This window comes from Carcharodon carcharias, chromosome 25 (genome assembly GCF_017639515.1).
Source record: "Carcharodon carcharias isolate sCarCar2 chromosome 25, sCarCar2.pri, whole genome shotgun sequence".
NCBI classification, from domain to species: Eukaryota; Metazoa; Chordata; class Chondrichthyes; order Lamniformes; family Lamnidae; genus Carcharodon; species Carcharodon carcharias.
The window spans coordinates 12,544,166-12,571,077 of NC_054491.1; positions in this window are offsets into that span (position 1 = coordinate 12,544,166).

Genomic DNA, 26,912 nt, shown 5'->3' on the forward strand with positions numbered 1-26,912 from the left:
CAGTTCATTCAACTGAAAAAACTGAACCGACACAAAATGAGAAGCTTAGAAAGTATTTTCATTGGGGGAGAAAAGGCTGAGGGTACCTTGGTTTCAGTGTTTCAGATCATGAAGGGAGTTGATGAAGTGGATGTAAGGAAGCTCTCTGTGCAGTAGGGCAGATTAAAAGTTTAGAATTCCTTGAGTTAAATTGCAACTTGCCTATATTTCAACTCCTAAACCATTAACAATGGCAGATTCTTTTAAATTAACAAAATTAACAGCCAGGGTTTCTGACATAATATTGAACTTGGATACAAGCTTGGGACTGAGCTGAAGTGAAATTAAATAGTCTAATCTGTTGCAGAACATAAAGATCTGCAAACTGGGGGATAGTTGGGCCATGCAGTCTTATGTGTCCCTTCCTTCTGCTGCTTTTTTAATAACCCCATGTGTCTTACTTTGAATAGAAACAATAAAGTCTTAGCAAAGAAATGCTACTATCACGCTGCCAACGCAACATACAGGCTAGCAGCCTGAAAGCACATAAGCTCCATTAACATTGAGAAGTGTGTGAACAGTAGCAATATGTCAGTATGTTTCATAGTGGCAATTTTATTTCAGGGTGAATTTAATACTCATTTAATTTGAAAGAATGACAGGAAATTACTAGGGGGTTTTTCAAATGGATAGTGTTATATCAGTGGAAGATTGGCAGAAATCCTGCTGACACAGTCTAACCAGGGTTCCACTGAAGTTCGAGTAACCAATCAGAACAACCCATGTCTTATTAATCAGTAAGGGAATCAAGGGTTATGGGGAAAAGACAGGAAAGTGAAATTGAGCATTATCAGATCAGCCATGATCTCATTGAATGGTGGAGCAGACTCAATGGGCCGAATGGCCTGCTTCTGCTCCAATATCTTATGGTCTTGTGAGGAAATTCCCAGCACCAGTGTACACCTATCTGAGCGACAGTCGTATTGTCACAATGCTATAGGACATGAGACATCTTGGACCATAGAACATTGAAGCTGTAAATTTTCAATTTCTATATGTGAGCTCCTGATCCCAGTCAAAGTTATTTTGAATCAAAGGAGATCAAGACAGAAGAATCAGAAGGCAAGACCTCTTCCCATTACAGAATGTTGTCAGAAAGTGGACTGGTCACCAGCCCTGTGGGAAAGGGAGTGGCATGTGGCTCTGGGTTCGGGGGAGCATAAAATAGTGAAATCGAGTATAAAATAATGCTCCTGACAGGTAATTTCTAACATCCAGTGGAGACCAAAGCTAAATATAGCGAATGTCCTTTGAGTTTATCCAGCAGAATAACTAGGGTGGAGTTTGTCATTTTAAAAATGACTACATTTTGCGGCAATGTGTACTTGCAATAGTTATTTGTCAATGTGATTCTCCTGAATGTATGTCATGCTTGTAATTTAGCAATGTAAATTATAGCTTTGACTGTTTGTGGCATATTGTTGAATGTTTATGTTTGCATATAATTTAAAGCAGTATGATCTGTCTGCCTCCAACAGATTATTTATAAAAATGCTCCAAAGCAGCACAAATACAATAATTATCCTCTATTAAGAATTTTTCTTTCATCCTCTCAGGGACATCATTCAAGATTTCTTCCTCCTATTTGTGGACAGTGTAATTTGACAACTTGAAGGATAAAGCACTTAGAAATTGAAGACTGGGTGTAGAAAAATAATCTGTTGCAAGAAATGTTTTTTTTTGAAAAGCACAAATGAATTGAGAGGTGTCAGGATTAGATGACTGAGTTAGGGGATCAAAGAAGCAGGTTACATTTTCAGTTTATAACACATCTCCCTAAGCATTAAAGTTGTCAGACTGACCAAGCTGGTGACCATCCCTCCTAACTTGTCTTTCTCTAGTTTGGCCTCCATTCTTTTTTAAAGTGCAGTTCTGTCAAACGTTTATATATGTTAAAGGTGCAACATAAACACAACTTGTTATTGATGTAAGATTATACTTTTTTTTGAGTGCATTCTTTTCTTTCAGTACTACCCCTCTACCATTTTGAATGTGCTTTTCTTGCTTGCTTGTTAAAACATTAACCTATTTTTGATGAGAATCTGGACCAGCCACTTTATCTAAACCTCTAAGAAATATAATTTTTCAACCAGATTCTCAGAAGTGTGGGACATTGGTATGTTTTTTTTTTAATCTATATTTTTGCCTTTCCTGGTAGCCCAGATGTGACATGACATTCAATGTGCCAGAAAACATCCATTTTTACAATGACATGAATGCTAATTCATATACTTCTTGGATGGCATTCGTGAATGTGAACTGTATGCACCGTACATACAGTCCTTGCCAAATCTAGATATAGGCAGCTTGATCTCCGAGGTTGAGTCATGGCAATATTTATCATAGCTCCAACCTAGGATTTCATTGTTAGGGTCTAATGCAGGGATCGTCAAATTTTCTGAATTAGAGGTGCATATGATAACCTTCAGACATTCGAGAGCTGCAAGACACAGACAACCTTTACAGACACATTTCCTTACTATTGCTTTAAGATATTACAATCTTTATGGTTTCTCTTAACTTCAGTAACTATTAAGTACATATACCACAGTTTCTAAATCTGAATTAATTATTATATTTTAGGTGCTGCTAAAATTATCAGGGGTGCTCACTGCCAGAGGTAGAGCGTCTCCAACCCGGAATGGCTGAAAATATACTAGAATCAGCATCAATCTCTCATAAGCCAAAGAAAACCATCTGGGAGAATTTATAACCATGTTTTCTGCAAATCTGTCACACAATACGTATTTCTGTCTGACTGCCTCTATTTTGTCTGTCTCTCTCTCTCCCTGCCTGTCTCTCTCTCTCTCTGCCTGTCTCACTTGCTTTCTCTCTCTCTCTCTCTCTCTGTGTCTCTCTCTCCCTATGGCTCTCTCGCTCTCTTTGGCTCTCTCACTCTCTCTTTGGCTCTCTCTCTCTCTTTGGCTCTCTGCCTCTCTCTCTCTCTCTCTGCCTGTCTCTCTGTCTCATTCTTTCTCTCTCTCTCTCTGCCTGTCTCTCTCTCTCTCTCTCTCTGTCTGGCACCCTCTCTCTCTGTCTGGTGCTCTCTCTCTCTCTCTCTGTCTCTCACTCACTCTTTAGCTCTCCCACTATCTCTCCGGCTCTCTCTCTCTCTCTCTCTGGCTCTCTCACTCTCTGGCTCTCTCTCTCTCTCTCTCTCTGTCTCCCTTTCCATCTATGGCTCTCTCTCTCTCACACTCATCTTTAGCTCTCTCTCTCTCTCTCTCCCTGGCTCTCACTCTCTCTCTGTCTCTGGCTCTCTCTCTCTGTTTCTCTGCCTCCCTCTCTCTGTCTTGCTCTCTCTCTCTCTCTGTCTGGTGCTCTCGCTCTCTCTCTTTGGCTCTCTCTCTCTCTCTCTCTTTAGCTCTTTCTGTCTCTCTCCATCTGGGTCTCTCTCTCTCTCTCTCTGTCTGGCACTCTTTCTCTCTCTTTCTGTCTCTCTCTCTCTGTTTTCTCTCTCCGTGTGTCTGCCTCTCTCTCTCTCTGTCTCTCTCTCTGTCTGTCTCTGTCTGTCTCTCTGTCTCTCTATCTCTGCTTGTCTGCCTGCCTCTGTCTCTGTCTGTCTGTCTCTGTCTGTCTCTCTCTTTCTGTCTCTCTTTCTTTCTGTCTCTCTCTCCCTGTCTGTTCCCCTTTCTCCCTCCCTTTTCCCCTTTCTCTCTCTGTGTCTCTCTGTGTCTCTTTCTGTCTCTCTCTGTCTGTCTGTCTCTCTCTCTGTGTTTCCCTCTCCCTCTGTCTTTTCTGCCACCTCTTCCCACTTCCCACCACCTCAAAAAAAAATCTGAGTAAATAGCTATCTCACCGCGGTCCTTTCAACCTGGGTACATCTGAGCCACAGCTGGACCCACCAGTCATCAGCAGCAACCACCAAGAGGGGGAGACAACTCCTACTCCCCTCATGAGGCATTTCCACATGGTGACATCACATCTGGCCCAATCAAATTCAAACCTAAAGTTTAATGAAACAGTAAAGAAGCCAAGTGGACCCCAATTGGCTGATATATTCAGAGGCTGCGATCACATTGACGTGGTTTGAATTTCATTGAGGGTTCAGGCATGAGCCACAAACATTAGTCGTACGAGTGGGATTTGGATCACTTCACCTCAGACTTTTTCTTTAGAAGCACAAACATAGAGATATTTTTCCAAGAGCCATACTTTGTGTAAAAGAGCAGCACGGGGCTCAGGAGCCATGATTTAGACACCTCCTGGTCTAATGGAAGTAAGATTGTGGATTCAGAAGGCAGGAGTAACTGAGAAATAAGTCCACTAAACTCTATGTAATTACTATAACTGATTCTCAATGGAGTTACTTGCTGATCTAAACCTAAAGTTACGGCTTGCTAGAACAGCAACTGATTGACCTTTCTCACAACCTATCCATCTGGCCACTCAGCTAATGGTGTACTCAGGAGTCTGTGAAGAGAGAGATGGAAAAGAATTACATCAAATATCTATGATAATTTTGTAAATTATATTAAATCAGACAAGTATATGCGTCAAAAATTCTTTGTTTGCGAACTTTAGGGTCCGTAGTTGGACTGTTTTGAGTTACGAGGGTAGTTGAAAACAGAGAAATCTTCTAATTTTTTGAAGTTTTTTAAAAATTGGGTTATTTTTAACCTGTTGACTAAAAGTAAATAATTTCTTGAAATCAAACAGTTTTTCAAACTGAACATCAGAGGCAATAAAGTTAATTTTGAGACAAGTTATGTGCACAATGAAGACAAGAGTCTTCACACAGTATAAATAAAGAAGCCAGAACAAAGTAAGACACTAGCTTAAGATATCATCGTCATCTCCTTTGAGACTGATGTTCAAGTCCAAAATAGATGGATGGATTCTCCGTATCTGTTCAGCATTTGTGAAGACTCAAACGCCCAATGAATATGACTTCCCAGAACTAAATTGTCCTCAAGTCTTACACTATTTTGGTGCTGTCAAATTGAATTCATAAAAAGAAAAGAACTGGGCAAAATCGAATGCCTTGCTGAGTAATGGAGATGATTGGGACACCAATCTGGAATTGAAATTGAGGAGAGCCATCAAACCAACATATACTGTCTGTATATCTGACCTAAGTATCCTAACTGTCTCAAAGATTCTTATCCATCACGTGGGTAAGGAAAATGGGAAGAGTTAGCCATGGAGAGTGAGAGTTCCCACACTACAACCACACTACCACCACATGCAAATCAATGAACAGTTGTGTTATGATGCAATGGAAAGAGATATTCTATGTATTAACTGACTTACCTCCATTCAGGCTCCGTCTTCTGTGTACTTTTCATTTTTCCGCAGGGATAAAAAACATGTTTCTTTGCAAGTTTGCACTCAAGTGAAATGGGACACATAAAAAATGGTGACCAGAAAAGCAAATTTGCTACTAAAATGGCACTGAGTCATGCCTGAGGCAGGTAGTTTAGTCATATAAATTGACAGCTCTAACACTAATCAGCATAAAATTTCATCTCTTGTTATCTTAAAGTTACTGCCTGATTTTGTCAGACTTCTTCTGGCATTCAATTTTAAACTGACTTTGCTGGTTTCACAATGTGTACATAGGTTACTAGACAAGTGACAGCATAATCTGCCATACCTTTCATGATTATTATTTGTTTTTTTCATGAAAGTGGGAAAAGAATGTGAAAGGGCGCTTTGTTTTATTCTTCTGACAGAAATCAAAGAAAGTGAGCCTGCATTAGTAGACCTCTTACATTGTTGCTCAGTCAGCTTTTTAATAAATTCATTCTCAGGGTGTGGGTGACACTGGCAAGTCAGCATCTTTAGCTTGCATCCATAGTGAGCCTGAGAGGCGGCGGTAAACTATTACTGTACTTGTGCTAATGCTGCTTCTGAAAAACGGCTGTTAGATGTTCAGGTCAAGATGGTGTGTGACTTGAAGGGGAACTTGCAGATTGTGACGGTCTCATGATGTGGCTGATCACATCCTCTTTGGTGGTTGGTAACAGGTGTGAATACATCTTCATTGATATTCCATGTCAGTAGACTCCACTTAATATGTGCTTTCTTTTTCAGTCTCATCCCATGAGAGAGTGTCTTCATTTTACAAGAAACCGTGGAGTCGTTCTTTAAGCGTGATGGATTGATAGCCCTGTCTTCAAAGAAAATGAAGGCACAGTAATCAAGAAATTTTCCATTTCCAGCCACTTCTGACAGTGGCTAAAATACATTTGGACACGTCTATGTCCATTAATTGGTGGGTTTACACTGGACAACAGATGCTGTCATTTCTCAGAGCTTGCCAGAAGGAGTCGAGGGAACAACAGCCTCATTATCGGGCCATTCTATTGAAATTGTAAATCATACACACGCTGTATAGTATGTACAATTTATTGTTGCTCTTGAAAATCAGCGAATTGTAAATGAATTTGAACAACAATTACAGAAATTGATCCAGCATTTGATTTTTCCTCTTTTCTGCATTTTTAAAATGTATTTTTTTCTGAGATGTGGGTGATGCTGGGACAGCCATATTTATTACCCACCCCTAGTTGTCTTAAGAAGGTAGTTAAGTGGTTAATGTTCTTGACCCGCTAACATCTTTGGGGCTAATGGTCCTCTGATGAAAAAGATTTGTATCATGTCTCCATTCCTCTTTTTGCCAATTACCTTAATTCTGCGCCCTCTTGTTCTTGATCCTTCAACCAATGGGAATAGTTTCTCCCTATCTTCTCTGTCCGGACCCCTCGTGATTTTGAAAACTTCTCCAAGGAAAACAGCCACTACCTCTCCAATCTATTTATGCAAATGAACGTTCTCATCCCTGGAACTATTTTTGTGAATCTTTTCTGTACTCTCTGTAATACCTTAACAATTTCTTAAAATGTGGCGCTCAGAACAGGGCACAATACTCCAGTTGAGGCTGAACCAGTGTAAATTTTAACATAGCCTACTTGCTTTTGTACTCCAGGCTCCATTAATAAAGCCTGATTTCTGTATGCTTTGTATTAAACCGGTCTTTGAATCTGTCCTGCCACTTATGCACATATGCACCCAGCTCCCTCTTCTCCTGTACCCCCTTTAGAATGATACCCTTAATTTTGTACCGTCACATTGCATTGTTCCTGCTAAAATGAATAATTTCACACTTCTCTGCATTAAATTTAATCTCCCATTTGACCACCCGGGGTGCATCAAGTGTCAAGTGGAATAAAGCAAAACTAAAATAGACTGAACTTTGAATTATCACTTTTCTCAAACTTTTTTAAACTGTAATTTTGTCGGTAGAATCATCTTTAAAACAAACTTTGACTTAAGAGATGTAGAATTAAAACTATTTTTGGGCATTGATTTCTGTGATTATAAATGCTCTGATAGCACATTCAGAATAATTTATCAGCTCAGCTATATTAGAAACAATAATGGTGGTAGCCATAAAACCTGTGCCTCAAACCAAAGGCATTATCCAAATCTCTGGTGTAGCTATACCACTCAAACAGGTTTATTTGGATCACAATGGTGTTTCCCATTAAAATAATCATTTGAAACCATGATGATTCCCCTTTAATCCCCACATTTAATGTTAATGTCATCCAACTGGAACAGGTTGAGAGCTGCAACTGAGATGTTAAAGTGCCACATGCTGACCCTCTGGCTAACTCACCAGCCTCATAAAATAAAACCAGAAAATGCTGGAGAAACTCAGCAGGTCTGGCAGCATCTGCGGAGTGAGAAACAGAGTTAGCATTTCCAGTCCATATGACCCTTCTTCAGAGTTGAATATATACCTTTCTTTTTCCACTCCTGAGGTTGGTTAAAACAAACGTTGAGTTTTCAGAAAATTGTAACTTTTCAATTCAATATGTCGTTGACTGTATGGAAAGTCATGTGCAGAGATAAGCCAGCCAGATCCCTTGAGTTAATAACAAAAGAGGTTCGTTTTATGTTAAATCTCACTCAGGTAAAAGTATAAGACTTAGGGCAGAATTTTGTCCTCGGTGGGTGTGCAGGACCCACCAGCTCGGCAGCGGGCGGACAGCCAACCGCTGAAATGGGGCCCGCCGCCATTTTGAGTGGGTGGGCCAATTAAGGCCCGCCCAGCAGCCTTCCCAACAGGAAGCGTTATGCACCCCCCTGTGCCGGGGTTGGGGGAGGGAATCCCCAGCTGTCAAAGTGCGCACTGCTCCCTGAGACTAAGTGCTGTCTCAGGGAGATTACTGACAGTCCAGAAAACTTTAAAAATAGCAAAATTAAAAAAAATTATTAACATGTCCCCCTCATGTGGCAATGTCACACGAGATGGGACATGATAATAAATATCACGTAAAATGTATTAAAGTGTATAAAAACGGACATGAAACCTCATCCCACCAGCGGATGAGGTTTCATGTATTATCAGAAGCCTGCTGGGGCTCCTGGCCTGCCTGCCAGCCTTAAGGTTGGACGGGCAGGTCTTTAATTATCTTAATGACCCTGTCAATGGCCTCAGTTGGCCATTGACAGGTCAGGGGGCGGACAGCTGATCTCGCTGTCTGCCCTCCTTCCTAAACATTTAAAGGGACCGGGATGATGTCGGGGGTTCCTCCCAACATCATCCCGCGTCATTTTCCTGTCGGCGAGCAGGCCCCACCCCCAAATCACCAACCGGAAAATTCAGGCCTTAATAAAAAGATGTCCTGAGCCCCACGACATATATACACACACACTAGCATGCAAAACTGGATTTGTTACAGGGTGGAGGAGGTGGAATTGTTAAAAGTTAAAGTCCATGAGAAGAAAAAGAAAAATATATTCCAATGTTCCTTTGGTGATCCTGAAATTCCATGTGGTGTTGCAGCCGATGTAAGCTGGCTGTTCTTCCGGAGACGGTCTCTTCTGAATTGTAATCCATCTTTTTCCAAAGTGGATGCTACAAACTCCCTTTGGGTCAAAATTCTCTATCTCTGTGATGTATTCCAAAATATAACAGAGATAGATTCCTGAACCTTAGAAAAGCACAGGGAGAGAGGGGTAATGTTACATTCTGCAGTCTTCTTCTTGATGTTATTGGTACATCCTGCAGACCTCTTACTTGCTGTAACAAACAGACAAGCTTATAATCGTAGATTTTCACAAGTGGGGTTCCAACCATGTGACAGCTGGCCTTTGGCACACGGTGGAGGGCAATCCTTATTTTTATGATGCAGCAGTTGATATGTGCCAGACAGATCAAATCCATGAGGGAAACTTGATTACGCGGTGACAATGGTTTTGCAATTCCTATTTTATTTTGAGATGCGTCCTCTGAATTCAGTGGTAATAACTCCACCAGGACTTCAGAGATTTTTTAGAAAATTAAATTAAATATTTATTAACAAAATAAAAGATTTCAAGCACATACATAGGTCTACAAATTACTACTATAATAACACTTAAAACTCCTAATTAATCTTGCTTCCACCCCAATTAAGGTAACAGTAAAAACAAAATAGATTTGAGTAGATCCAGGCAAGTCAACATAACACTGCGGACAGTAGAATTCAAGTTCAGTTTCTTTAGACAGCAGCTTATTACACAACTAATGGAGGCTTTTCACATTTCTGGTAGATCTTACAATGCCTTCCCTGACACATAGCCTCATTCTCCTTTATACATGTCACTCCCTTTTAATGTAAATCCCATTGTTACCATATGCCTTTGGAACTTTACCTTTCTTATAATATAAATCTTTTTGTGGTTCTAATATTATCAGTAGCCTTTGGGAAAAATAAACACAATGCTTGGCCTACCTTCTCTGGCTAGGTATAACATCCTACCATCTCTTTGAAATTCAAACTACCCTGATCTATCTAAAAATGCAAATCCTCCTCACCTCACATTCTAAGACTTCAGCCATGTTTACGTATTTAGCATTTCAAACCTAGCTTCTTTTGATGAGTCAAAGCCTCCATCCCAGCTATCTCCAATTCAATTAAATCTCACACACAAACTATCCAACCTCTATGATTAACCTACTTTTACAATGAAGCACAATAACATTGAGAATTATTGTACTTTTGCGACAATGTTAACGAAGGAACTTTGATCTCCCATTGTCAAAGCTATCAAGGTGTCATTGAAACAGATAAGGGGCCCTTAGCACCCTCTATGCATAATGAGTTTTGTTAGTCTTTCTTTGTTCCCGGCAGTTTATGGAGTCAGGAAGTCTGCTGGTCTATTGTCTTTATGTTTTGCAGAGAGTTCAGACAATGCTAGGTGTGAAGTCCATCAAGGGAACTGACATGACCCCTGATAAACCCCCTTTCAGAGGCTTTTAAAAATTTGGCCAATTTGCAGGTCAGGTGACTTCTGCAGCCATTTTAAAACAGTGCCTTTTCAGTTCTAGCTGTTTCTTTTCATTTTAAAAATCAATCCAGGGCATTTTGCCTGCCAATGAAACTAAAGATTTATATTCCAATTTGCATGTGATACATCGTCAAGACACAAGTGTAAGGACGCAGAGAGTAGAAGAGATACATCTATGTTGAAGCACCCATGAAGGCCAGATAATGACAGCCATGCTGCCAGTCCCCAGGAGCCAGAGGGGTGAACCCTCCACTGGTGGCATTGGAGTCACAGGGGTGGCCATTGCTGCTGGGGCCCCTCCTAGAGATATGGAGTGAACGTAGAGGAAGGTCCTCCCTACAAACCTTCTGGGAAATCATCAGGATTTACCCAGCAGTTTCCCCATGCATTGGGGACCCATCCTGAGGCCAGTAAAATCCTGGCGGGGGCAGGAAGTGGTCGTTAATTGGCCAACTAGCTTTTTTAATTGTCCTCTTGCCTCTGGTCAGTGGGCAGCCATGCCACTATACTCTTACCATTGAGAATACCCTGTGGCAGTGGGAAGACACTGGGCCTCTACCTGATACCTTTTGCTGCCATTTTACGAGACCTCGCACCTCCCAGCCTGGGTCCAGGGGGCTGTTAAAATCCAGCCCATGGTGAATAGCAATTGGGAACGAATGGAGCGCATTTGCAAAATACTCTCTGCTTCCTTTGTTTTCCACAAAACTCTACCCATTTCATTCCAATGTGTGCAAATGCCATGATCTGGGTATCTATTGAGTACCAAATGTGATGCAAACCTGTAAAAGTGCACACATTTATGCTTCATCCAGTCGTTTAGTTGCTATTTGTTTGGCCCAGTAGGAACTAAGCATTACAGGGTAGAAAAGGTCTGGTCTTTTAGTGCACATAAATGATCTGTAGCAAGTTAACTGAACTCGGGGATGAGCTGGTTGTTGAGCTTCAGTTTGCCTTCACATTCCTGAAAACAGGGAAAGACCAGCCAGTTCCAGGTCATTGTTCAGGGAATCTGATTGGAAGGTGCACATGGGGGCAATGAGATAGAATCATAGAACTGGAGGCCATTTGGCCCATCATCCCTGTGCAAGAGCTAATCAAGTAGTCCCATTCCCCTGTCCTTTTCCCATAGCCCTGCAATTTACCCCCTTCCAATACTTATCCAACTTCTTCCTAGCAATTATTATTGGATCTGTTTTCACCACCCTTTCAGGCAGTGCATTCTGGATCTTGAGCAAGCTGCATAAACCCCCCCCCCCCCCACCCCAACCCAACCATTACACCTCTAGTTCTTTTACTAATTAGCCTAAATATGTGTCACATGGGCTACTGACCCTTCTGCCATAGGGGCAGTTTCTCCTTAGTTACTCTATCAAAACCATTCATTATTTTGAATGCCTCTATTAAATCACCCCTTAACCTTCTTTGTTGTAAGGAGAAGCAGCCCAACTTGCCTAATTTCGCCCGCTAACTGAAGTCCTTATCCCATTCTAGTGCATCTCTTATGCACCCTTCCCAAGCCCTTGACATCCTTCCTGGATATAGTACTTCAGCTGGGGCCTAACCAGTGATCTTTTAAGGATTACCATAACTTTATTGTTTAGTGCTTCAGGCCCCTATACCCAATTTTTGATGTCTGCCCAACACATTGTCTTTACATGTGACTTTACATGTAGAGAATGCCCACTCGGGCATTGTACAGTTGTACCCATGGTATTGTGCCTCAGTATAAATCCGTGCCTTTAGGAGAGGAGTTTGAAAAGAATACAAACTGTCCATTAACATTGCACAATATGCATGGTCTTCTCTCCTCACACCACTCACCAGCCAGGCAGTGCCAAATGATTCATGTTAGTAACATTAATTTATTACTAAAGGGACCAATCCATAGCTGAACAAATGTAAGATGCCGGAACCAGCAGCAAGGGAACAAACAAAATACCTACGTATTGTTAAGGGACAATAGAAGTCACTCCCTGTGAAGTAGACATTTTAATTAAACAGGTAATGAAGAGAAAAAAAGTAATCACTGGTTCAACAAAAAAATGAAATAATTTGCATTTATATAGTACACCCCATCATATCCTCGAGCCATCTGAAAGCTCTTCACAACCAATTAATTTTGAAGTGCAATCACAGTTAGGCCTCATCTGGAGTACTACATCCACTTCTGGACGCCATACTTGAGGAAGGATGTGAAAGTATTGGAGAGAGTACAGAGGAGATTCACAAGAATGATTCCAGGGATGAAGAACTGTAGCTATGAGGATAGACTGGAGAGGTTGGGAATCTTTTCCTTGAGGCTGAGAGAAGATTTGATAGAGGTATTCAAGATCCTGAGCGGTATGGACAGGGTAAATAGTGAGAAACTCTTCCTACTCAAGAGAACATCAAGAACTAGAGAGCACAGATTCAAAATAATTGGCAAAACAAGTAAAATATGATGTGAGGAAAAAATTTTTCATCCAGAGGGTGGTTGGAGTCTGGAAGAAACTTTCTGAAAGGGTGGTGGAGGCAGGTTCAATCGAGGTAGACAAAAAGGAATTGGATTGCTACCTGAAAAGAAAGAATGTGCAAGGTAATGGTGATAAGGCAGTGGAGTGGGTCTAGGTGGAATACTCTTTCAGAGTGCCAGTGCAGACATGATGGCCTGAATGACCTCCTTCTGCACTGTAAAAGTACTGTGATACTGTGATACAATTGTTCTGCAGTCAAACATGGCAGTCAGTTATACTCAGAAAGATGCCACACAAACAGCAGAAGTAACGACGATGAACGATCAGCTAATGTTGCAGTCCACAGACACTGCAAGAATTCTCATTTCTTCAATAATGTCAGGGGAATTTATTTGACCACCTGAATTGTCAGATAGGATCTCATTTTAACATGTTGCCTGAATGACAGCATCTCCAACAATGCAGCAACTCTCTAGATTTACACTGAAATGCCTGCCCAGACAATGTGTTCTTAAGATTGTCTGCCATGACACTGTTTGTAGCACACTTGTCTGAATCAGGTTATTATGGGCTGAGGTCCCACTCCAGAAGCTTGAGAACAATATCTAGGCTGATATTCTGTTCAATACATAGGGAGCTGCTATTGTCTTTCAGATGAGATCCTAAAGGGTGGCCCCGTCTGCACTCTAGGGTGGTTGTAAAACATAATGGAGAGGTGCTGGTGTAGTAGCGTTGTCACTGGACTGGTTATCTGGAGACCCAGGGTAATACTGTGGGGAACTGTGTTCGAATCCCATCATGGCAGATGGTGGAATTTGAATTCAATGAAAAAATTCTGCAATTAAAAGTCTAATCATGAACATGAAACCATTGCCAATTGTTGTAAAACCCATCTGCTTCACTAGTGGCCTTTAGGAAAGGAAATCTGCTGTCCTCACCTACATGTGCCTCCAGACACACAGCAGTGTGGTTGACTCTTAAAAAAATGCCCTCTGAACAAGGGCAATTATGGATGAGCAATAAATGCTGGCCTAGCCAGCGAGGTCCACATCCCACAAATGAATAATAAAAAAAAAACATTGCGCAGGACTCCTGGCCACTAATCACCCCTCAACCAACATCACTAGAACCGATGATCCGGCCATTATTACAGTGCTGTTTGGGGGACGTTATTTAAGTTGGCTGCCTTGTTTCCTAGAAGGCCACCTCTCAGATAAGGTACTAAATCAAGGCATTGTTCGCCTGTTCAAATACATGCAGAAGGGCCCATGGATCTATTTAAGGAGGAGCTAGAAGGTATTTGAGAAACAGAGCCTCCTGTGATTTTTCAGCACACAGCTAGGCACTGGTTTAACATTGACACATTTCAAGCGAGAATCGAGATTAGATAAAGCCACTTCCACAAAGTAGAATCCCTGCAAAATGAGTTGCGGTTGACACCATTCATTCTTTTAAAAATGAACGTAATCAATATCTAGAGACCAGATTAGAGGTTAAAGCGATAACTGTGGACTGAGATCAAATACTGCAGTCCTCATCCTCTGCTGGGACTGGAGGGATAGGAACCGGTGGAGAACAATGCAGATGTAAAGATGGTGAATGTTCTGGTTTTTTTTTTTGATTGCCTTTGAGAGGATCAGGGAGTATTTGTGTCTAATAAAGACAGAAAATACTGGAAAAACACAAAAGGTCAGGCCACATCTGTGGAGAAAGAAACAGAGTTATCGTTTCATGTCAATGATCTTTCATCAAAACAGTTCTGATGAAAGCAGTGTCATTATATTTGTCATGCAACTAGCACATCAGATCTCCAACTGCACTAGCACGACATAAAATACAACGTAAAAACAAAAAACTGCGGATGCTGGAAATACAACATGCTTTGTGACTGTAGTGTAGCAACTGCTATCAAATCAAAACCAATACAAAAGCTTTGCGAGAAAATTTGAAGGCAACAAATCAAGTAGTGCAGTTTTAACTAGCAACTAGTTATTTTAAGACATCAAACTTACAGAGCAGGAAGTGTTAAAAGATTCTGTTCTTCTGGCCATTGGCCATCTGTCTCTCCTTCCACCTTCTTCATTTGTGAACGTTTGTGATGCTGAAAGTGGATGTGCAATGCATAACCACAGCCCAGAATCCAAATGTAACAGGTTCCTGACTGAAAGAGAAATACAGTCTTCCCCTTTGAGTAGCTTGATTTCACAATTGGTAGCAGGGGATTGATGAACCTTATGTTCTTTCCTTACTCATAATTTTTTAATGTTAGTATTATTATCATCACATGCAGGAGGAACACTTCCACTTGCCATTCATGCACCGCCATCTGAAGCATTAGCACAAGCCTTGAGAGGCTGCCATTCAAGAATTATCTTCTACATCGCATCATAATAGCTAACAAGCATCTACTAATAGCTGCTTATTGGTACAGCGGGGCAGAGAAAACTGATAGTCTGCGGGAGCCAGGAAAATGACACAGCGTGCAATGGATACAACCATGTCCGTATTTTCCTCACAGCTCCAATCTCGTTCTCCATCTGTTGACCTATTAATAATTCAGCTATTCCTGTCTTGGTGTTTTCTGCTGCTGCAGACACTTTTATTCTGTGTGTGTTTACTGAGTACAGTAGAACAAAGTATAATTTGTGCACTGAAGGTACTAATTCTGTGTATCTTCTGTTTTTGAGTGCTTTCATGCACTTACAGGAAGAACTGACTTTGTCCAATTTCCTTGTGGTTGCTGTGCATTATTACAATAATAACGTGCATTTATATAGCACTTTTAATGTAATAAAACATCCCAAGGTGCTTCATGGGAGCATTAGGTGGCAAAATTGGGCACCGAGTTACATAAGGTGAAAAAAGGGCAAATGGCCAAAAACTTGGTCAATAAGGTAGGTTTTAAGGAGTGTCTTAAAGGAGGACAGAAAGGTAGAGAGGTAAAGAGGTTTAAGGAGGAAATTCCAGAGCTTAAGGCTCAGGCATGGCTACCAATAGTGGAGTGGTCAAGATTGGGAATGTACAAGAGGCCAGAGAAAAGAGATCTCAGATGGTTGTGGGGCTGGAGGAGATTACAGAGCTAGGGAAGGGTGAGGACATGAAAAGATTTGAAACAAAATTGAGAATTTTCAAATGGGGCATTCGTTAGCCGAGAACCAGTTTAGGTCAGCGATCACAGGGGCGATAAGTGAATGAGACGTGGTGCAAGTGAGAACACAGGATGTACAGAATACAGAGAGATCCACATTTAAAAAAAAAATTCAATTGCATCATCCCTGCAACAGCAGTGTTGCGATGTTGGCTAAAAGCCTTTCATGAAGTGAAATTTGCAGAAGCTCGCTTGCCGTTTATTGAATTACAGCGCTTCTGATTTCATTGGCTCAGCTGTAATGTTTTGGACCCTGCTGTAGCCAATAAATCCTGTGGTATATGAGCTCCTTAAAGGTTTTCTGCACAAAGAAACTAGCATTCAGGAACTTGGGTTCCCCAATTACGATGCAGGACAGGAACCTCACTGGACTAGGAACATACTGAAAGGAACAGTGCTATTATCGATAAGTCAGCTGTAAAACTATTCAGATTTGATTGACACATTGATGTCAATCAAAATTACATAAAATGATGACTTAACTCTCCTATATGGCTGGGTTTTTATGAATAAAAATAAATGGCTATTCTGTTGATGAAATGTGTGATAATACGACATAATTATTAACTTTCAGTATATTGGAAGCTTCTTTGCTATCATTTAGGGTTCCTCAGCTGGGTTGTCACCCGGGCTTACTTTCCCAGATGTCATTTGAGCCCCTTGTTGGCTGTTTTAAAGTTCCTTTGCTGCCTGTTATCCGAGGGTTATATTGCCACTCTGTCCCTCAGAGAACTAAGAGGCAGAGAAACTTTGGCTGAGCACCCTGAATCAGCAATTAACAAGCCCTCAGCAATATCAAGCCTTGTATTTGTGATAGTCTCACCAGTTTTCCAAAAATCTGAGGAACTGTGCCCAGTGGTGGGATTTTTGCCCCAATATCAGTCTGCTCATGGAGATGGGTGGGCGCATTATTTCACGTCACCAACCAGTGTGCCAATTTGCTGCCACGAACCCAGCCAGGGCCATTTTCCTGGAGGCTGGATTGGGGGTGGGGGAGTGTGGGCAGAAGGGCCTCCTGCAAGCAGTGGGTAGCTTGGTATGATGATTTTAAAGCCAATTATCAGAGGCCAACCGGAATTTTCCAGTTAGCCTTTCTTTCATTCTTTCACAGGATGTGGGCATCGCTGTCTGGACCATAATTTCTTATGCATCCTGCGTTGCCCTTGAGAAGGTGGGGTTGAGCTGCCTTCTTGAACCGCTGCGGTCCATGTGGTGTAGGTAGCCCAACATTGCAGTTATGGAGGGAGCTCCGGGATTTTGATCCAGCGACAGTGAAGGAATGGTGATTGGATTACAAGTCAGGATGGAGTGTGGCCCATGGGGTTGGGGGCTTAGCAACTGCCTGGAAGTGGTCTCCCAGCATCGGACCAGGTGGTCAGATTGAGGATGCCCTCGAAGACCCACTCTTAGCCTACCTGACATTAGCTGCAGGCTGAAGGCTGCCCAGGTTTTCCCCACCCCAACCATAACCCATAACCTCCCCCCCCCCCGACCTCCTCCTCACAATGGGACAAATGTGGCTGTTTCTTATTCCAAATATTTTAAAGTTGTTGAGACAGCATCTCAAGGTGCGGCACCCTCTCTCTCCCTTAACTGCAATGGCAGCTTACCGCACCTTCCATGCTAGAGGAATTCCTGGAGACCCTCCATCTCTGAAAGCCCACCCACTGTCTTGAATGGTGATTGAGCCTTCTGGCTGCTAAGTTGGCCCATCTAGCCAAAATCCATGTCGGGCAATGACTCGCACATGGTGCAGCTTCTGGATCTGCATTTGACCCTGACATAGGGATCCCAAGCTAAAATGCAAAACCCTGCCTTAGGATCGCAAATTTTAAGCCTCGTTCGGGAAAAGAAAAGGGAATTTAAAAAAAAGGAAATTATAGCCTATTTAGTTTGGCCTTGGTTTTTGAATACGTTTCAGTACAACATAATGATAACGATAACTGTCAACGCTTAGGAAGCCTTGCATCTTATCAGGGTCACTCAGCATGAATTTCAAAAAAAAGGAAGATTGATGAACTTATTTGATTTATTTTGAGGAAATTGCAGAGGAAACAAATAAAGGTAATGTATATCACTAAAATACACATGGGGCAGGATATTGCCGTCGGCTTGAGGGGCCGGGAGTGGACCCGACACCCTGATGGGTAAAATGACGCGCGATGATGTCGGGCGTGCATCCCAACATCATCGTGCGAATACTTCGGCGGGCACGCGCTGGAGTCGGCTGTGCGCCTGCCAAACTGTCAACGACCTATTAAGGCCACTAAAGAAGCAATTAACCTCGTTAAGAACACTGCCCGTCCAACCTTCAGGTTTTTCAGGAAACCTCATCCACGGGCAGGGTGAAGTTTCCTGAAGGTTTTATAAAATGGTGAAATCAATCTGGCAAACTTCGCGAACATGTCCCATCTTTAAATAATTTTTTTTTTACTTTATTTATTCAGAAGTTTTATTATCGACTCGATCTCCCTGAGGCAGCTCCGTACCTCAGGGAGATTGCTGTGCTCTTTCGCTCAGGTGCGCAGGCCCTGACTCTCCCTCCTCCCCCAGCCCGCACAGGTAGCGCTCAGCGCTACCGGATGCCCGTTACGCCGGGCGGGCCTTAGCTGGCCCGCTTGCATAAAATGGCAGCGGGCAGCCAATCACAGACGGCGATTGGCTCCGTGCCCGCCCCCGCCCAATCCCACACAGCCCGCCCGCCATAGGAAAAAATTCCCCCCATACTATTCTTGAAAGTACTTGATAAGATGCCACCGTTGGGGAGATGATATGTAACGGAGGGTACATGATGTTCATGGGAATGTGACTATGTGGATACTGAGATGGCTGGGAGACAGAGAGCAGAGGGCTGGTGTGAATTAATGTTCTCCAGATTGGCAGGATGTGGAAAGCGCTGTGCCCAGGAACCTGTGCCACGGCTTGTTTTGTTTCCCATTTTTGAAAAGGGTTTGGGCATTTGCACAAAAGGAATGATCTTGATGCTTGCTGATGCTACAAAATAGAGGAGATGGAGAGCTGCACGGTTTTAAAAGGATATAGAAAGGATCGCGGAATGGGAAGTTAAGCCACAACTGAAGGGAAATAGAAAGTCATAATTTTTGACAAAAACACAGTGAAGGAAATAAACCTAAATGTGAAGTTCTTCAGAATGAAAGGAAATAGAGATTTAAAGGGATAAATGCATAAACCTTTAAAGATGGAGAAAGCTCTGCAAAAGTCAATTGGAATTATGAATTTTATACAGAGAAGTACATCACTGGCACAATGGGCTGGATGGTATTCTTGTATACTGTAATTTCTGTGAAAATCTGTGTGAGTGCTTCCAAATGATCAAGAGAAGGTTTGAATGAAACATTAAAAAATGCAGAAACCATGCAACACTCAACATTTCCCCACAAGTAACAGTAATTATTATTATTTATGAATTCTTATTATTAATTAAATCATTATCAATGCCTCACGTCTATCCCAGGATAATTGTTAACCAGCTTCCACTGCATTTCATTTATTAGGATAGCCCAATCCTCTTTTCATTAAAGTCGGCAATTGAATATTGGCCACAGCTGAACAATATGGCGGGGATTTTCAGGCCCTGTTGTGGGTGGGCCTCGCCACAGGAGATTCGGCCACTCAGCCAGACGTCCACTGAATTTCGGTGGGACTGAACGATCTTGGCAGCGGGCGGGGCCAGAAAATCCCACCCAAAGAAAACAGTTTATTAAGATGCAGCCTCAGCCACACCCAAGCTTCAGCGAGGCTCATTATAATAACCCATATTTGAAATAATTACAACATTGTACGGAAATACTGGTTACTGCCCTCAGTAATCATATCAAACCCAGCAAACTGTCCTCAACTGTGCACCGGACCTGAAATGCTTCAACATTGATAGAGTGCTATGGGCAGAATCGTCGGCTTGGTGAGCAGGGGGGCGGGGCCCGCTCGCCGAGGCGTAAGCTGACGCTTGGTGATGTCACGCGTGCATCCAGAAGTCACGGCGCTTCATTCAGACTTTCAGTTCGGCGGGCGCGCACTCCCGACTCAGGCAACCCCCACCTCGCCCCGGAAGTGCTGTGCACTGACCATCACACTGGGCGGGCCAGTTAAGACCGATCAGGTCCACGCCTGCCCGACAGGCAGAAAACTCTGCCCCATGAATACAATTGAGAAAGGATGTTTTGTATTAATGGAGGCAGAGTTTAATCCAAGTTACTTCGCAAAACTTGCACTGCTCTAAATCTTTTTACCACTAACTTACATTTGTGCACCTTGTGACAGCTTCTGACCCAGTAGCAGTTACAGTGAGGAAAATTTGTCCTTAATTTCAAATGTTTTGGAAATCTATACTGTTTTGAAAATGTTTGAAAATGACTTTTAAGAGTTTGTATCACATTTAAAAAGAACAATTATAACTTTTGGATAATAAACAGTGAGCTATGAGATCTGGTGACCCTTGACTTGAAAGCAGTACCAATAGGAAGGGAGTTAAAATATGAAGGCCTATGGCAAGAGACAAGGACAAAAGAGAAGAGCTGGAGAGAATAGATGTTTAGCAAGCCAAGTCGGAGAGCTGGATTTCCAAGTAGTTGGGAAGCAGGTTTAGGACTGCTGCTGCTGTTTTTTTTTCCCTTTCAAGTGATTGAATGTCCATAGTCAGCCATATCCTGCAAAGCTAAAGGCAGTTCTGGTAGATTCACGCCACCATGACTGACAGGAGCTGAAGGTTAAAAAGGTTCCAGAAGGAGGTACACCATTGTGTAGAAAACAGCTCAGGTGGAACCCTGTTCATGCAGAAGCTACTGCGTGCAGGGAATTCCTTGAAGGAAAGGAAATGGATTCTGCCCAAGGAAGCTCAAAACTGGGAGGAACTTTGTGGTAAAAATTTGTGCCATTCAGGCAAGGTGAACTGCCTGGAAAATCTGTGAGGTCTATTTTCGTCGTATCAGCTATTCTGTGTGTAATTTATAGTTTGCACAGAAGGGGATTTGACTGTGATTATGTTTAATTTATATTGATTCTGATTGGTGTTAAATTAAAAGTTACAAAAAGTCCATCTTGTTTGATGATTTCTTCATTTGGGAGTTGTTTGATAAATTTGGTTCTTTTGGTTTAAGGATCCTCTCAGGGATTGTAACAATCCCAAGGTGCTTTACAGAGGTATGAGAGAAACATGCCAAGCCAAAAAAAGGAGAGATTAGGGAGGATAACCAACATGCTTTGTCAAATAATCAGTTTTTAAGGAAGGTTTTAATGTAAGAGAGGGAAGTGGAGAAGCAAAGGGAATTTAGGGGGGACTTCCAGAGATTGGAACTTCCAGAGCACGGTCAGGTGCCAACGTGGATCAGGAGGCACAGGGTTGCTGAGTAAGTAGGACTTTGTGTGGGCAATAATGGTAGAAGTGAGCAGTATAGCAGAGATGAAAGGGGGTGATCTTTATAACAGGGTAAAGGGTCAGAGCTCAGATGAGAGTCAAACAATATATCTAGTTTCTGAACAGGGGAGAGATAGAGTTGGTGATACGAGTGTGGAGTCTAGAACAAGGACTGAAGACTTCCCAGTGGCTAGCACTAGTCGTTAAAGAGTGGTTTCACTTTCACTAAGAAGGGTGTCCAGTTCATGCCAATGGAAATAGAATCCTTCATGCTTTTTCATTGAAAATGGAACCACTCCTCAGTCACTGTGAATTATTCAATGGCCAGAATTTTACAGCCCCATCACGATGGGGACAGAGCCGCAAAATGCGACGAGCCATTCTAAATTCCACTTACTTCAGCAGGAACATAAAATCCCGCTGCCATAAAATTCCACCCAATATTTCATTCTGACTGAGATGTGGGGATTGGTACAGATTGGGCTTTTTTTGAACACTCTTGCCTCATGTTCACAGCTGGATGATAGTTTCCATAGGCAGGTCAAGTCTTAAATGGCCTAGACCCATATTTTTATTCATGCCATATGTGAGTTAATGTTTCCAGTTTTAACAATAAGCCTCCACAATAAATAACATTTGGGATGGTTATCTCAGTTTTCCACGCAACCACACAATTGCCTGGGAGAGATAATAAACCAGAAAAGAAAGCTTAGAACAAGCTAAGGGAAAAAAAAACATTCTTTGAAATGTCCCTCTGTACCCCAAGGGCAATCAAGCAAGTTTTAGAAGATCACAGTGACTACCCCCCAATAAACCCACCTAGTTTCTCTATATGTATAAATTAGCTTCAGGAATTCATGCAGGATAATTTTGGAACAAATTTATACTCACTGCCTATATTGCTAACTCATTCCAGAGGTCTAGGACTCCCTGAGGAGCAAACTACATCCTCACAACTAACCTAATCCATTGTTTCAATTTCTGCTATGTCTAAGTTTATACAAGATAATTTACATCAAATAAATATTTCTTTAAACAGCCCGTTCTATGTTTCTGGCAGTTGTATAACTTTGTCCAGAAGTTAGGGAATAAGTTACTATTAGAGCTAACAATTTGCCCCATGATCATAGTATGTGGACTAGCCCCTTCTCAGATTGCTGTTCAGTTTTAATAATAATATAACGACACCGTTCACTCATAAGGGATTGTGTGAACACATTGTGGGTTCACTTATTGGAACTGGGTACGTGAGAATATATTTACATGGATGGAAAACTTGAAGACATGAGAGCTGTGCTGTGTGCACAATTCACAGGCCAAAGTGAAACTGAGACTGGATCACATGACACACTTCCCTTCTAGTGATGGCATGCTGCAAACCCTTAAAGGCTTATTACAACTGCCAGAAGCTGTAACAATGAAATTCTGCACTATTTCCCACAGCTGAAGTAGCAAAACAAACTATTTAAAATGATGTCATCAGGTGTGCAGCACAACAACAGGCCACTTGGCCCACTGATCCATGCTGGTGCCTAGGCTCCACAGGAGCATCCTCCCACCCCTCTTCATCGAACCCTATCAGAACAACCCTCTATTCCTTTCTCCCTAAAGTACTTTTCCCTTCAATGCATCAATTAGTTAGCCTTAACTACTTTCTATAGTAACAAGTGTTGGGAGGATGTTGGCTACAGAAAGGTATCTCTTAAATAAGTCTTTATAGTCTTCAGTAGGTTAACTGTAAGTCTTTATGTACAAGTAGAAATATTTACACATGTACAGTAATGAGTACAGGCTAGGAGCTATCTCCATGCTTAGGTCTTAATCAGTCTCTGTTCAACACCACACTGACCACTGGGTCTGGGTCATGTGCCTTCTTACAACATTGTGTGGATGCTACTGTACTCAGCCCCACTTTAACCCTGTATGGGCTAGGCCCTTGTACAACAGCAAGTGACACATTCTAACCATTTTCTGGGTAAATTAAGTTTCTCCCAAATTCCCTATTGGATTTATTAGTCACTATCTAGTATTTATGGCCCCTAGTCTTGTCTCTAAATCTATCCCTTTCATCTTCTCTCTTCAAGAGGAAACAGCCTCAGCCTGATGAATCTTTCCTCAAAAATATAGCCTCTCAATTTTGAAACCATTCCTGAAAGTCTTTTTTATAGCTTTGACAGTGCTTCTATCACCTTTTTACATGTAAGTTACTGCGGGTAGGTTCCTCCCATTAACTTGTTGCACAGAATCATAAAATGCCGTTTCATCTAGGTTGCTGTTTTAGAACTGACTGTTCCCCAATGCCTTACCCCTGCATATTTCAGCAGTTCCATTACTGTGATGATCATAAGGGTCCTTCATGTTCAATCAGCCTGAGATGACTTGTGCTGAGAACTACAGGACTCATTCTTTCCACCCACAAGAGCTAACTTAGCTGAGAACCTTATCCTCTTAATGCCTGCATGAGTCTTATTGCCATAATAGACGTCTCATCAGCCCCCTCCACATTAAAGTGTCTGTTGTCTGTTATAAAAAGTATAGCTTTTAACAATATCCTCCCACATTTGCTCTGAACTACAAAATTCTCATTTTATGTTTCTAATTTTCCACATGGAATGCAATTTTTATATTATATACTCCCTCCTTTAAAGTTTGGCTTCTCGTAAATTAAGATAATAGAAGTTCTCTGTTGCGATAGCATCATTCATACCTGTTTTCTTTTTTACAAATAGCATCACTAGTTTACGTAGGTTCCTACAAAATCTATTCCTTCAAAGCAAACAAAAAAACTGCAGCCATTAAAATTCTGAAATGAAAACAGATAATGCCAGGAACACTCAGAAGTACAGGCAGTACCTGGGAGAAAACATTAAAGCTGCAGTCCTGCACCTGAATGTTAACTTCTTGCTTTTTTCCAGCAGAATATTTCCAGCAGTTTCTGACTGTGCTTCCATTTGGAACTCATGTTCGTGATGTCAGCCTCAGCTCTGATTTAGCTCCCTTGTCTCCTCATTATAACATTGTGGTTTCAAATCTCACTCCAGAGACTTGACAACACAATCTAGGCTGAAACTTCAGTGCTGTATCGAGTGCTGTATCGCAGAAGGTGCCATTTTTCTGATTCATAGCACTTTTCAAAGAAGAGTAAGGAGTCCTACTAGTATCTGGGTTAACATTCACCCTGAACCAAAATCACTAAAAGAAAACATAAATGATCTGATCATTTATTTCATTACAGTTTGATGGAGATTGCTGTGCACAAATTGGTTGCTCTGTTTACCTAGGTTAGCCCAATAAATTCAATTCAAAGCACCTTGGGACATCCATAGACTCTGAAAGGTGTTGTACAAATGCAGGTTATTTCCTTCTGATTACAGTCAACCCATCATTTTATGCCCCATAAATAATGACTAAATTACAAACTCTTTCCTCTTTTTGCACTTTGAGAATATATTTCTTTAGACCTATCTATGAACCTTCTGTCTGTCTTTTCAACGCTGGGGCGGGATTTTCCACATCCACCCACTGCCGGGATCTTCCCGGATTTCTGGCTGGAGTACAGCCTCGCCTGCGGTGGGTCCCGGCCGTGACAAAATCCCGGCCTATGTCTTATATCTGCTTAACATCTTCCTATATCTCACCTTCAAATGAAAGAAAATAGACCGGATGAGAAATCTGGCTTGATAGCGCCTGATCTTTAGTTTTTACAATCGTGGCTAGGGATCAGAAATAGTGTCCACTGAGCGTGCATGCACACTTCTGGCACAGGGAACCGGATACAATGCAGCAACCACCCCCTTAGCAAAGCGGAGGTGTCTCAAATATTGACCCACACTGAGGCTCAGATAGGAGAACTGCTCCTGGCTAAAAGTGTCAGCGTGCACACAATTAACCATCCATTGGAAATATGCAGGACAAGCCAGTCATGATGTCAAACAGCGTGCAACACTGATTTGACGCTAGCACGGCCATACTGGAGCTCCATGCTGCAGCCAACACTCTCTCTTAACCTCACACAGCGGAAAGCAGCTGGAGTAGCTGCAAACAACCCCACCAGCTCTGTTTGAAGGGATCAAAGTTAGTCGCTTGTTGATTTCTTCAAGCTGATGCTGCAATCTTATGTGCTTTAAATGCTTTCCATAGTTGTTTCAAGTTTCCAAAGTCTGCAGGGAGTGGCGTGGCAGGAGGTCAAGGAGTCTTTCCTGATTTCAAACTGCTGCACAAACCCGGCCGTGAAGTACAGCATAACTTTGACACCAAAGAGACAATGCAGAAAAGGACAAGCTGCTGAAAGAGGGAGGAGGAGGGGGGTGGGGGAAGGACTCCCAGCAGGAGGACATATCCACTCAGGGTGTTTAAGGAACAGTTCTCCCACCTGAACCACAGTGACAATCAATGTTTGCTTTGCTAAGGAGGCAGTCACTGACATCTACCAACTATTGCAGCCACACTCCAGCCTGAGAGCAGATTAAGGACAGCATTGCCAGTAGCTGTGAAGGTGACTGGGGCTAGGAACCTTTATGCCTCTGGCTCCTCCCAGGCTGGGTACTGGAGATATTAGCAGCATCTCACAGTTTCCCATCCCCTATTACACAAGGAAAGTCACTGATGCTTTCTATTCAAAGGGAGCTTGCTACATTTCACTCTCCTGCCAGAGAGAAGCAGGTGGAGCAAACGTACTTTGCTAGGATTGCAGGCTTCCTCATCCTGCAGGATCCTATCGGCTGCACATACTTCACTTGGCAGGAGCTTCATGTCAATTCTGCCCTTTATCAGAGCTGAGAGGGATTACATTCCCTCAGTGCCCAGCTGGTATGTGACCATATACAGTGCAATATGCAGCTCAATGGCCAGTCTCCAGGCAGTAATCAGGGTGATCCACTGTGCCAGCTGCATTTCAATCAACATGACAAACTAGGGTGACAAGGACTATCCACTGGCAACATGGTTCATCGCCCTGGTTCACAACTTATGCACCTGTGCCCAACATCCATACAACAAGAGCTACGTTCCCAGAATTGACCATTGGTGTCCTGAAGTGACAATTCCACTACCAGGACTAGTCTGCAGAGAGGCTGCAAAAGAGGTTTACCAGACTGGTTCCAAGAATGGGGAATTTTAGATACAAGGTTAGGTTGGAGAAGTTGGGGCTGTTCTCCTGGCAGCAAAGGAGATTAAGGGAAGATTTGATAGAGGCACACAAAATTATGACAGCTTTGGATAAGATAGACAAGAAAAAAATTGTTTTTATTAGCTGATGGCACAAGGAGTAAGGAATACAGGTTTAAGATTTTGGGCAGGGGAGACGCAAAGAAAAATAGTTTTGCCCAGCAAATGTTAATGGCCTGGAGTGCACTGCCTAGGAGAGTATTGGAGGCAGAGATGATCGATGACTTCGATAGGAAATTGGATGGATATCTGAAAGAAATAAACGTGCTCGGTCACGGGGATGGAGTGGGGGAAAGGGACTGACTGGATTGAACTGCGGCTCACGGTTCATGCTGGTATACTGCATACTGCAGAACCTTGCCCACTGAGGGAACGGCCCATGCCACCAGCTATCAGGCGAGAAACTGAGGAGCAGAGCACGAGGAGGATGAGGAAGAGGAGTTAC